Source organism: Labrus bergylta, chromosome 15, assembly GCF_963930695.1.
Source record: "Labrus bergylta chromosome 15, fLabBer1.1, whole genome shotgun sequence".
Taxonomy (NCBI): Eukaryota; Metazoa; Chordata; class Actinopteri; order Labriformes; family Labridae; genus Labrus; species Labrus bergylta.
In genome coordinates, this window is record NC_089209.1 from 25,452,715 (window position 1) to 25,466,555 (window position 13,841).

Consider the following 13,841-nt stretch of genomic DNA (forward strand, 5'->3'; position numbering starts at 1 on the left):
ATACCAGAAATGGGATACCATAATGCAAAAATAAATATATAACTATATGTACCAGATTTTTTTGCAGGTAGTTAAAGTTTGGATATTTAATTAATTTTGATGTGTAATGATCAATTTTGAATTTGCACTACATCAATTAAAAAAGGTTTTATATATTCAAAACACACTTCAGCATGTTTTTCTAACACTAACATGTGTCTCTAGTCTGTCTACAAACCCCCCAATCATGAGAAAAGTCCATCCTCTCCGTCTTCTGCCTGCTCCACTTTTCAGAAAATGTGTGCTCAAACAGGCTGTTTGGAGATTTTCCCTTCATGACATCACAAAGGGCAGTAGCCCCTTCCCCAGGTGGGTGACACTCCCACAGCTAGGTGTTTGTTCTGCCCTCTGAGTCTGCCTTCTCACCGTAAACAATAGGACATGGAGAGGGAAAGCTCGAGCTATACCCTACAGTATGTCCTTCCAGTTGGGGTGTGGTCAGACACACAGCGCTTACTTATTAAAACAACCAAATGACGTTTTTTACTTTGACCCAAACAAATAACCTGGTGACAAGCTTTTGTCAGTCAGCTCCAAAGCTGATCTGAGCCAGGCTGGGGAGGTGATTGTTAGCCAGGAGGAGGCTAACTCTAACAGCTGATCCCACACACATCTATGGATATTATTAAATAACATCTGTGAAGGGCCCAGTGGTCTCTGTGGACCGGCACACAGTGAACGTTAAGGAACAATAACATCAGGCTTAATGGATGGAAATTAGATAAACACCTCCTTTAATTAGTTTTGAACAGTGTCTTTATACGTTTCCCAGAGTCAGCTTCCTGCTTTTTAAGATTAGAGTGCAGTTCTTCACGCAGACGAAAGATGGCGCTCCAGTGTTGAGCTATAACCCAAACACATGTTAGACCTCAAACAGCTGTTTGTCACTGAAGACACACAACTCAGCAAACGTCAGCAGGACTTTTCCTGCTGGATACACAAATGACATTAAGATGTTTTTATTAGCCTATAAAATTATAATTATATTTCATCAGAAACGTAACTGTAAAAGTATCACAATAAAAGTGAAGCTGGGCAGCTTCTGTAACTCTATTGAGACTCTGTAAAACCTTCTAGACTTCATTAATTCTGTTGAACATCTTTTAAAAATACTTCTGAACTCGTTGCTTTACATTATATCAAAAAATATCCAAAGAAATCAAAACATTTAACACGATAACGCCTGCCCCGCCCATCTCCCTTTCTCTGCTGTGTTCTGATTGGACGATGCCATGTCCGTCAAAGTACAGGGCCCGCTGTGCGCACTTCACGTGATACTAGAAAGCTCTGAAATCCGGATTACCTTACAAAAAGTTAAGAAAGATAAATCTGGTTCGCAAAAGATGATTATATATTGTGTCACAAGATGTTTTTCTTTTCTTTTTTTACCGTACTTAGACTTCGTTATAATCGCAACAGTTTTTGTTTTTTTTAATTAAACAACAAAAAAAGATGTAAAATGATGCTAATTGAAAACACAAATAGGATGAAAAGGCAGGTAATTAGAGGTCTGTAATATTTACTGAAATTAGCCTAAATAAGAACAAAAACAATAATCTTTTCTTCCTTTTTTGCTAAAACATAAGTTTCCCAACTTCAGCCAGATATGTCTACGCATTTTCTTGCTGGCCTTCCTACATTATTATGACGGTTCGTAGAGTTTGAAACACTGATTATGATTTTTCCGACAGTCCTCGAAGGCAGCAGCGGTTTCATTGTGGGCCCTGCAGAGCTGCTAACGCCATCATCATCATCATCACACGCACACACACACAGCGGCCACGACGAGCAGCACGGCTACACCAGGGCACCGCTCCCGTTCCTCCCGTCAGATCATTCACACAGGACGGACATGGATTACAGAGCTGAGGATTATTAGACGCGTTCAAACTGGTAAGAGACGCTGCTTTTTTTAAATTTCTATCCATCCTCCAGCCCGGCTGTGTTTCTGCAGCCGAATGAATCACTTTGATTTCTCTTGGTGTTTTTGTTTTTATCATCATTTTTTTTTTCTTCCTGAACCTAAAGGTGTTTAGGTGGCCTGTTAGCTGACTAGTCCTCCTTTATGTGAAAACGGTTGCTATGGTGAGGCGTCGGCTTCCTTTCTGTCTTTGATAACGGTATCCTGTGTGCATCGGTTCACTTAAATAGCCTGCACACAGCTGCAGCATGCATGTAGCCCAGTTGATGAAGAAACAGCACCTAAAGCTAATTAAACAAGTAGGTTACCCACGCTACGCTGTGTTTATTATCCCACAGGAGGGTTTAGCCCCAAATGCATCTTGACGCATTGGTTTTTTAGACCCTCTGCTCGGTTGTTTACCTCCTCCCTCCCTCCCTCTCTCTCTCTCTCTCTCCCCCATCACCGTCACCATCATCAGCATCACCTATTGATGCTCAGTGGAGTCAGATGAAGGACACCACGTCACATGACTATCAGGGGGCTCTCTCTCTCTCTCTCTCTCTCTCTCTCTCTCTCTCTCTCGGGGTCGTTTTGCATGCATCAGCTGAAGCCAGTGAACTTTAAAGGAGCAGGTTGCATTCCTCCACACGGAGGAAGGGTTGCAGGTGAAGCATGTTGGCGGTCACTTGAATGCAATCTGTCTGCAAGATGTTGGCTGTGATTCCTGTTGAGTTCATCACTTGTTTATCCTCACATTGAAGGAGGGAAAGCCCCCCCCCCCCCCCCATCATTAACTGGAGTGAGATGGGATTCCCTCCATCCTTTTCCTTCAGCCCATTAAAAGTGAAACTGCTCACATTTGTTACACCTATTGTGCATCGGGATAAGGCTCTCTCTCTCTCTCTCTCTCTCTCTCTCTCTCTTTCTCTCTCTTTCACCCCTCTCTGCTTATTACAACATGTGACAGACAGTGAGACGTGCCAACTGTTGTGCTTTTATTTTAGGTTGGCTTTCAAGGGAAGGCTCAAAGTGAAACTTTTACTGTGATGTGTGATTTAACACACTTTCTCGTGCTTCAGAAGTTCTTTAAAAGCTGATCTCTTCGACCTATAATTGTAAGATTTCTGCATCAGAGAGACAAACACTGTTTGTTTTACCACCGTGTGAAGTGTCAGTGTGCTGCATTCAGGAGCACGGTGTGTTGTAACGCTCTGTGGATAGATCCCTGTTACATTGAAGCCTGATGCTAAAATCATCTAAATGAATGTTTTCTCACATCCATCTTTACTCAATAATGAAAAAGCGGAAAACATCATTTTTAGAATCTTTTTTACTAATTTATTCAAAAGGAAAAACTGAAATATGACATCAACATCAGTATTCTGACTTGTTGTTATGACACTGAAAATCTAGCTCAGGTGTCTGTCACTTCTCCTGATTATCTTTGACATGTTCCTCCACCTGTACTGGAGTCCACCTGTGGTCAATTAGATTGTTATGGACATGATTCAGAAAGGCACACAGTTGTCTATGTGAGGTCTCACAGATGACAAAGAATATCAGAGGAAAAAACATACCATGTGGTGGAAGGAAGGTAAAGATTTTAAGTGAAGGAAGTGGTTTGAATACTTCTGAATGACCTGTAGACTCATCAATGTAGAGAAAATAATTGTTATACAGGAAGTAACTGTCTATTTTTATTTGTAGCCAGATGGAAAGTGATACCTATGAAAGAGACGTCTATGTTTGGGTCAGAGCAGGCGAATATGCAGTGAAGTATTTCAGATGTCCTCGTCTGACTCCTGGCTCCTTACAGGGAGAACAACACGTCTCTCGTCAGGATGAGTTATTGGTCAGGAGCTTCTCCTTTTTATTCTCACTGCTAAACACAAAGGAGGAGGCGTGCCCGCTTTCACTGATCAAAGTCCCCTGTGTTCAGGCCGACAGCTTTAAGCAGCTTCTCATTCTGTTAGCGTTCACTGTGGTGCAAAAAGAGTTGCTCATCACAGCAGGAGGACAGGAGGGACCTGATCAGGCTCACAGAGGTGAGGATGGAAGGAAAGCAGCACACAGAGAATGTAATGAGGGAGACAAAGTGGAAGGAAGGTTCCACAGATAGTCCCTTAGGTGGCCTTCACATACAATGTCTGGTGGACTTGATTGAGGTTGCATTTTTCATTTGGTCCCCCCCCCCCCCCCCCCCCTCTGGTCAGTGGCTGCTGCCATCCGGCCTAATGCTGCACTGTGTGTTGTTAGCAATGCTAACGTCAGCCACGTAGCCAGAATACTGATGTTCAACCCACAATGCACTGCTTTTTGGTTCAATTCCCTTGTTTGGTCTGGATCGCGTTCTCACCTACAGCAAACTGAACTCTGAAGCACTTAAACCAGGTGTTTCAATTCTTATTCAACCAGCAAAACAATAATCAATAATATATATAAAATTAAATTACTCCCAAGAAATGTATTTGAACTTTGTCCCTTCACATACAAACAGGAAGCAGCAACAACTGTCAGGGTTTTCAAAATAAATATTTTAAACTGAGAGTAAGAGGAGCTGTTCTGATCTCGTCTGAAAGTCGTCATGGTGACGATTTGTGAGCGCTTCTTACAGTTCAGTCTGTTCGTCTTCAAAGACGAGAACGTTTAAAGTACCCAGCGGTGATGCTATCTGTTAGCTGTGCTTGTTTATATCCTGGTAGTAGAGCAGAGAGAGCTACAACCAGTCTGTGGCTGCAGCCCCGGCTAGTGGCAGGTGGCTGTATTACAGTTTGATCACAGCAGTTCACCGTCAAGTATTCATAAATCAGGATGAAGAATATTTTCTACTGAATAAATAAACACTGTACAGCCGTGCTTAAGGACTTTATTTATGATGAACAACATCTCTGGACACAACCTGCAAAACACCTGCTGCTGGATTTTGCACAGACTCACCTGATGTGAACCTCATTCATCCTTTTTTTATTCATTTGCAGCCTGCTGCTGCTGGACTGTCCTGCACACAGAGCTCCTCTAGAGCAGGTGTGAAGTGTGCTCACAGTGACATCACATCACCCCTCATGGCACTGTGGCTCCTGTCACTGCCTGTTTGTTGTGTGGCACATATTTGGACCCGGTCCTTGAATCAGAGCCAGCGCAGAGGGCTGGCAGAAGTCGAGGTGAAGCTGTAATCTTCGTCCGTTTGCAACTTTATGTAACCTCTAATCTCTGTTACTTCAGAAGTGCTCACTTTCCAAACAGGAAGCTGTCATCTGGGAGCATTTAGAGAGACACAAAGACAAGACAGTCCAACGAGCAAATATTCAGCATAATGACTGAAAATATCAGTGAATTGACATCAAGAGGTCATGTTGAACCTTTGGGGAACGAATGAGGACCATCAGTCCAAAACTCAAATTAATATTAATTGAGCTTGTTTATTTCTTTTCTGACTACTCAAAGCTCACCTACACATTCACACACTGATGGTAGAGACTTTAACTCATCCATTCACAAACATTCATACACTGCTCTGACGAAGCAGCGGGAGCAACTTGGGGTTAAGTGTCTTACCCAAGGACACATCAAACATGTAGCTGCAGGAGCTGGGGATCGATGGTCATGGATGGAGATATCAGGGGAGGGGAGGGGATTTTTTTTTTTACCAGAATCCCACTGTGACATCACAAGGAGAGCAAATTTGAAACGGAGCATTTTGTCTCTGCAGACCACAAACAAACTGGATGGATTTATTTCACATTTTGTGGGTCAGTATACACTCAGGTTACCCAAATATATGTTCAAAAACACTGTGGAAGTGGATTTTTCATAATATGTCCCCTTTAACCTGCAGTGTATTGATTTGGACTGCAGATCATTTCCATGTTAATTGAAAACAGATAGACTCATCACAGAGAGATCATGCAAACTCAACACCGACAGGCCCAGTCCGATGGGGAATTTGAACCAGGAACCAGGTGGATCTCGGTCCAAAAGAAAAAGCGGGCCGAGACCCAGAAGTGGTCTCTGTATGGCTGGTTGGTCCGCACTGGGGTTAGATTGACAGCTTTCACACCAGCACAAACAAACTGATATTAAATCATCACAGTAGAAATGTAGCCCCCCCCACTCCCCCTCCTTCTCTTTAGCTCAAGTTTGAGGAAAAACAAGCATGAGAGTGCAGTCCAGGAGTTGATGTCATCAGATTGAGCTCGCGGTGGGTTAGAGGGCTCCGCCTCCTGTGCTGACGTCCGCAGTCAGCTGCTCGTTTGCGCCGAGCGTCACGCTCAGAAACCTCGGGGGTCAGAACGTCACCACAACACTGTTGTCCTTTGTGTCACGCTGCTGAGTGGAGAGAGGCCTGAAATGTGTGTCTCTCTCTCTCTCCTCTCCCTGCAGTCGTGACATACTTCTCAGGCTCAAATGAACTTATTGTTACAGATGAGTAAATGTTGAAGCATGGGTGAATGCAGCGCCTGGGGGGGGGGGGGGGGGGAGGGGGGGGGGTTGACATGTGAGAGCAGAAACACAGATCATATGATCACCTCTGAACTCCTGCAGACCCTCCAGCCTCTCAACATCACCCGTGCATGTTCTGTTTCCCTCGCTGTTTTTTTAAGCTCACACACGATCGATCAGCGTCGTTTACGTTTGTTTACGAGCCGTGCATGTGCTGCTGCGATATGAAGGGAGGAAATGATGTGTCAAAAGCATAAAAGCTTGTCAAAGCGGGTCAGTGGAGATGTCTGTCTGCGGGGGCGTTTCTTCAAAGGAATTCAATTAAGCCGAGTTGTTTGTTTGCTTCGAGGAGCATCGCAGATACCATCTCACATAATCCCCTATCGGCCCTCCACTTCCACCTGCCGCAGCCCGTCTTTGTGTGTGTGTGTGTGTGTGTGTGTGTGTTTACTCCTAATGTGCAGTCAGTGGACGCTGAGTGTGGCTTCATTTCCCCCCTGAAAAGAAACCTCATTTGCATCTGGAGCACAGGCGAGGCGTGAGCGTGGCGGTCTCTTATATCCTGCTCAACGTTTTCCGTTTTTAATCTGTCTCCTTTTTTTTTTTTTGTTATCCTAATCTCTCCAATTCCGTTGAGCTCTCGAGTCCATTTAGCCTTTATTCAGAGGTTCAATAGTGCACTGGAGCGTCTCTCTCTAGATTTAAAACCTGACTGCTGAATAGAAGTCAAGCAGAGATCTTTGAGTTCTGCCAGCCTCGAACAGGTTTCCTCCATATGTGTGACACCTCGCTCTGGGCTTTCTAAAAGTTAGTCAGAGAACAGTTACTCGTCCAGTTTAGATGATGAAACAGCATCTTTATCCAGCCGTGTTTTACATTTCATTTTCCAAACGATACTGTTGAGTTGTAATTTGAAATGTGTCGATCAGTTTGCCTAAGTTTCTTCCTCTTTCCATTATCCTCTACTTGTTCTGTTGGGGGTCTTGAGGTGGATCCCAGCTGTCACACATCACAGAGCTGACATGTAGAGATAGAGACTCTCACTCTTACGCTGCTTACTCGGATGGTCCCGGTTTCCGAGTTGGGAAGTCGTTGTTCTGACTTCAGTGTGTTCATGTGATTTCAGTTCAGAAAGTTTGAATAATATGTAAAAAGTATTTTAACAATAAAATAAACATATTTTGTCCGCCATGTGATGACGAATATGACATGAGTTGATGTTCTGACCTGAGGGAGGAAGTCGGAGGGAGTTGCAAACTCCACACAGAAAGGGCCAACGAGGGATTTGAATGAGGAACCTTCCTGGTGAGAGGCGACAGCGCTAACCACTGCACCACCGTGCAGCCGTAGTTTATTTCTTCTTTCTTTACAAGCAAACTGTATTCTGATATTTTACTTCAGGGACAATCAAAGTCACAAAGGTGGTTTCTTTTTAACAAACGAGGTTGACTTTCAATATCAGCTAACTGATATAAAGATCTAAATATAGATACATAAATCAATCCTCGAGAATGATATATTGCTGCTTGTTAAAGGACCGGTATGTAACTCTGATACCTAGTGTTTAAAATGGGTACTGCAGTCCATATTCAAACATTGTAGAGAGCTGTCTCCCCCCCTCCTCTCGAAGTCGATGCTCACGCAGGTCACCATGTGGTGGACTCTGTAGCTTCAGTGTTTATCCAGCTCTGCATGGGTCTGTAAACCTTTCTGTGTTCTAACCTCTCTCCATTTTTCAAAATCATCTCCAATATTGATCCTAGTTTGAGCACGTTTCTGCTCGTGGAGCTTATTAGAAACATGCAGAGGCTTTTTAGGTCGGGTACAATCACTTCTATCTGAACCACTTCTCTTGACCGCTTCCATCGCTGCAACACCTGTTGACCTGATAACTGCTCTCATATCTGGTAAACTGAGGGGCGTCCTAAACGGCCGTGTGGGGGTGTCTTAAAAGTGCCTACCTTCTCTGGTCCAAACAAATCCAGAGCATTCAGGAGCAGAATCTAAAGTTAGAAGGAGGACATACTGGCTGCTGCATTGTTGTCAGAGAACTCAACACTTCAACATAGCATGTTTCATTAATGTCTTATCATGTAGTAAGATACCATTATCATTTCAGTCACTAGATATCTTACTGATAGCTCATTTAAACTTCCTCTCCTCCACTCTAGACTACAGGATGTTAAAAAGTTGATCACAGTTTTTTGTTATCTCTGAACATCCTCTTGGTCTCTCTAAATCTGATCAGAGAGTTACGGCTCTGTGTCTGAAATCAGGTCGTGGCCCGGCTCGGTGTGTTTTTATGTGTCGTAGGTTTTCTTTAAACGTGAACACTGGAGCGTCTTCAGGCTCTCCGCATGCCAGACACGACTCACAATCCTGTGGGTGTTCTCCCCCGCTGAATGACGAGCAGCACAGACAAAGCATCTCACCACGCTTTATTATATATTAATGATATGTTTACCATGCGGGCGGGCACGCTCATGACGACTGTTTGTATTCTGAGGTGAACACAAAGTGCTCTCTGTATGTTAATGTCTCATACATGATTTAGCTGCTGTTATTTTTCCAGCTGTGTCTAATGTCATGTGTGGGTAACAAAGGATATCTTCTGTCCCAACAAAGCCCGCCTGTGCAGCATGTGAACGCTGCCGTTAGAAAAATCTGCATTGCAAAGCAGCCATTAAGGTCTCTATGAATTTCAATGCTGTTTCTGATTCTGCCTCATGCAGACACATTTCCACGCAGAGCCCCGTGGTTAGAGTGGCTGTTTCATACCTAGAACTCGTCTCATCTCAGGTGGTTAGTATGTGCCAGACTCCACGCCCAGAGCCTCCATTAGGGCCAATTTCCACTGCAGTACAACGTCTCCTGAACCCTGCTGCCTGTCTGCCCTCCGTGCTCCGCTCCGCTCCGTGCAGCGTCATTCCTCTGCATTGCTGATGCAGGCAGCGAGATGCTGACAGAGGAGATGATTGCTCATCCTGGCAGAGCGGGCGTCACGCTGGCACGCCAGACCTGGGCCTGCACCGTCACACAGCTTTATCCTCAGAGTGATCTGTCACTTATTTAATTTAATAAGCCCCCCCCAGAGCCAGACATTCCTAGAGACATTAAACATTTCTATTATGATAATAGTTTGAGAACTTTTGAATCGTTGCCATGGTTACTGAATCCATTTGCCTTTGTGCACAGGTTGCATTGTTTGATTATCAGGCAGAACTATTCTTCCAAATAGTAGAAGTGCTTTACTTTTTCACTACAGGGTGTTTATCAGCCATATTCCCCTCTCTTCTCTCCTTTCTTACCATTTGTGCTAAGCTAACCTTTCAGCCACCTCCAAACTTACAACAACTTACCGTAAAGTCTGGTGTGTAAGAAGTTTTCAAAGGAACGGCATATTGCCAGTTTACACGACGACGCCCTCAGTTTGCAATCAGGAACCTGTTTTTAAAACTTTTCAGGTGTTTTCAGGCCCACAGAATGCTGTTGTCATGTTAACGAACACCTAAACTCGACAAAAGGTTTCAGTTTTTGGCTGAAATCGTTGTCTTGTAAAATAGTGCTGGGGCGCTGGTGGCACAGTGGTTGGTGCATGCGCCCCATGTATGGAGGCCATGGTTCAGATTCACTGATTTCTGGCTCTATCCACTATCCTATCTCAACATTAAAGGCACAAAAAGCCACCAATTTAGTTTACATAATTCATCCGATTATGATGAACATCATAACATGTTGTATTACACAGCACCTAATCTTACAACAAGCATCACAAATGTACAAGTGGTTTCTGTATCTCAGATGATCCATATGAGTAGTACTCGAAATTTGTCTCGGCCTCGCCCTAATACTCCATGAGCAAACTGGAACAATATGTGGTTTCACACACCTGATGCCATCTTCTGCTGTCAGTCATTCAGGGGTTCACCCACCTGTGTTGTTCAGGAAGTTCATGAGAATATTTCTGAATATTTCAGTTTAACACATTCAGCTTCCCAGTGTTTTCTGAAGTTTTCACTCTGTGTTAAAAAAAACAAACACTTATACTTCCTCTTGCTAATGCTTTAATCACCTGGCAAATCCCTCTCTCATGTGGTGTGGATCCAGAGAGCCGGTGCAGATGCACCCTAATGTGCACAGTGAGGATAATTGTCCATTTTTTAATCCACTCTTCCTCCTCAGCAGTGTGTGTCAGTCAGCCTTCTCAGCGAGGCCGCTCAGCCCCCGCTGGCAGTCCTGACCTGTCAATCACAGCTCATCCGTCAGGACTCATGGGAACGGGGATTGAAAGAGTTTGGATTGAATTAGTGTTGCAGGATGTCACATCTTTACCATGAACTCCATGACAATGTTTGAGGGAAAAGCCCGGGCGGCCGAGTGTATTATCACTACTGAAGTAACCCACAGTCTGCAAGGTTGCTCTAAATCCATGTAAAGGCTGTAGCCTGCAGCTGTAAGCTTTGCAAATGCAGCTATTATTGAAGTGGCAAAGTGCCCTACTTACCCTTCAGAGACTAGCCCTGAAATGAACCACGAGTGGGTGGCTGACGGCGACTTTATGTTAAACTGTGTGAGGCACGTCGTGTATGAGCAGCACGGAGGGAAAGAAAGCAGTCGCCCACCACTAGAGACCTGGGTTCATTTCCCAGCAGGAAAACCTCTAGGCCCCCCCTAATGTTATGACTGGGCTTAATACTTGAGGTTAACACGTGTTTATTCTACCAAGAAGTGACTTAAAGTAACTCGGTGAGTTCTCCTTTGCTTCCTGTTTACGTGTATATGAATTTTAAAGATTTAAACCATGGCAACAAAAAAGTGCTCGTCCTTAACCGTAAGAGACTTGAACAGAACTCCTGTCAATGTTTCATAACCGTTCAAATGGCTCACCAAGCCACAGGTTGTGTTTTTAGGGCACAGAAGAAGATAACATCAAGCTGGCTACACACCAGATGATTTAAGGCCCGATTTGCCCCTCCCCCAACGATCGTGGCCTGTATGCAATTTTTTTTTTCTCCAAAGAATCCTCGAGTATCAAATGTGTTTGATGTGACTCAGCTCATTTGTGTGCATGAAGGTGGAGAAAGACAGTTTTATAAGTACCTGTGTTTAGCAGGAAGTTGTTTTCAGTTTTTTGCGTGTTGAAGGTGGAGTCAGTAGCTTTGTTTTTTTGCAGCTTGTTACCACAACATTCAACCTGCTCCCCTCCTCCTCTACCTGTAAGCTGATGCTGATAGGGTCACATTTCCTGATGTGATTCTTTCATAATAGATGCTTTTAAACTACATGATAAGCGGTATTTTATCGCTTTGCCGCATCACTAATAGACACCTATGTGAGTAAACCTGGTGGTAAATAGGCGTCAATTACATCCAAATAAAAACAGACCCTGATTATCTTCTTGAACTTTGGCTGAACAGCTCAGTGCATGCAGTGCCAGCCTTCCTTCCCACTGACCCCCCCCCCCCCCCCCCCCCGATCAGTACAATGAGAGCTGAGGTCTTCTGCGTGGATCCTGCCGGCCCGTTCAGCAGACCCACTCATCTGTCCCAGCAGTGAGCAGCAGAATGACTGAGCCCGTTGTGCCTGCTCTGGTCATGTGACAGCTTTGTGTGTCTCAATGACTTTCCCCCCGCAGCCTCTGTGCCATTATGTTTTATCGGAGGAGGGCTGCTGATGAAAAGAGAAAGTCAGCTCTGCCTCCGGGGGCCAGGGGGCTCCACAGACTCACTGCAGAGCATGCTGGGAGTCCGTCGCCATGGCTGCATCCGGCGGCGGAGAGGAAGGAGGCCGCAGAGCTGAGGCAGACATGTCGAGCAGCCAAATGGCAATTTTCTGCTGGTGGAGAAGACTTAAATCACATGTTAGAGTCACACACTGAGGTCGGCGCGAGTATTTTGGGAAGCCCTCACAATTCCTCTGCACAGACATCAGAAATAACTGAGCTCCAACCTGTGATTGAAAAAAGCTCTGGAGAGTCTGAACATCTGAATACTGCTGGTTGTTTACTCACTGTAGTAAAAAATGTTTTCAAAGGACAAGAAGAAGGTCAAACCACATCTCTCATCTCATCCTGTTGTCTTCATTACCTGGCCTCTCTCTCTTTGTCTCTCTCTCTCACTTCCTCTCTGTCGCTTCTTCTCTTTCAGTCCGCTGTTATCTGCAGAGAGAATGAAAAATGGCCAAAGTGTTCAATGCATTTGTTTCATTTCTAGCGTCATACAGCCAGCTCACAAGTACCTCCACTTCTCCAACCCCCTACGACCCCCCCCCCCCCCCCCCCCCCCCCCAACGAGAAAGAGCATTGTAGAAAATGGATGGATAAAGAGTTTTTGTGTGTGTGTGTGTGTGTGTGTGTGTGTGTGTGTGTGTGTGTGTGTGTGTGTGTGTGTGTGTGTGTGTGTGTGTGTGTGTGTGTGTGTGTGTGTGTGTGTGTGTGTGTGTGTGTGTGTGTGTGATAATATCTGCTATATGAGCTTTTTTTTTGTCTGCACTGACAATCTGCACGCAAAGTACCACATGTCTTTCAGGCTGTTTCCCATCATGCAGTGCTTCATGTGTATTGATTGTGCTGCTCACTTTTAACACTCAGAACATTAAATCTGTTGAGGTCTAGTTTAACTAACAACAGGAAGTCATCACATAACAGACCCTGCATCAGAAACCCCCTGCAGCAGCAGCCGGAGCAGCAGCAGCAGCAGCTGCAGCAGGTTGCTATGTGTTTGTTGCTGCAAACAGTTTCATCACATTGAAGAAGAAGCCTGCATGCAGCTTCTTCTTCCTCGCTCTGCTCCAGCATCAGGCAAGCCACAGAGACAGATTAGATTAGATTAGCAAGGCTGAGTTTTAGAGTCAAATCAGCAGCTAATAGGTTGTGAACATGTTTGGCAGCAGTGACAGTGTGTCTCTTGTAAATAAAGGGCAGTGAGGAGGCGTGCTGTGCAGTTCACCCCGGCCCTCCTGCACACACACACAATGACTGCACTGTGTACCTCCACTGTCAGTCTCAGAGCTGGCAGAGTAGACACTGTGAAGTTTATCCACTGGGTGTTTGCTGGAGATTTATCTGGATCATATAAAGTGTCACTGTTTCTGCTGCGTGGGGTTCTCTTCACTTTCTCCGTGTCAGAGTCGTGTTGTTGAAGAGCGTGAGCAGCAGCTATAGGAGCTCCAATATGCTGAAGCAGAATGTCTCTTTTTCTTTTTTTTAGGATGACATCTTTCATCAAAGTGAGGCCGTCTGGAGGTTGAAACAGGGACGTGCTGTACTTTAATCTCCTTTCTTCAGGAATATTATAACCTGACATTCAGCACATGTTTCACAGGCTGTCCCTTTATTTTACATTTAACAACTTACCTGTGAAGCTTAAGACATGTTGAAATAATTCTCTGTGTAAATCGACTCTGGTGGTTCTGAAGAAAGTCATGCAATCTTTATTTCTGAATCTATTGGAGCATCCTC

The 13,841-nt window shown here is 44.6% G+C and overlaps 1 protein-coding gene across 2 annotated transcripts in view; it reads left to right on the top strand.

Annotated features, from left to right (window-relative positions):
* Window positions 1–1,773: 1,773 nt before the first annotated feature.
* The window catches only part of fynb (FYN proto-oncogene, Src family tyrosine kinase b), an 80,100-nt gene continuing 68,032 nt past the window's right edge, over window positions 1,774–13,841 (top strand). For both annotated transcript variants that reach the window (XM_020636670.3, XM_020636672.3), the window contains exon 1: window positions 1,774–1,932. The gene's annotated coding sequence lies outside the window, so the exon portion shown is untranslated. The remainder of the gene's footprint in view (window positions 1,933–13,841) is intronic.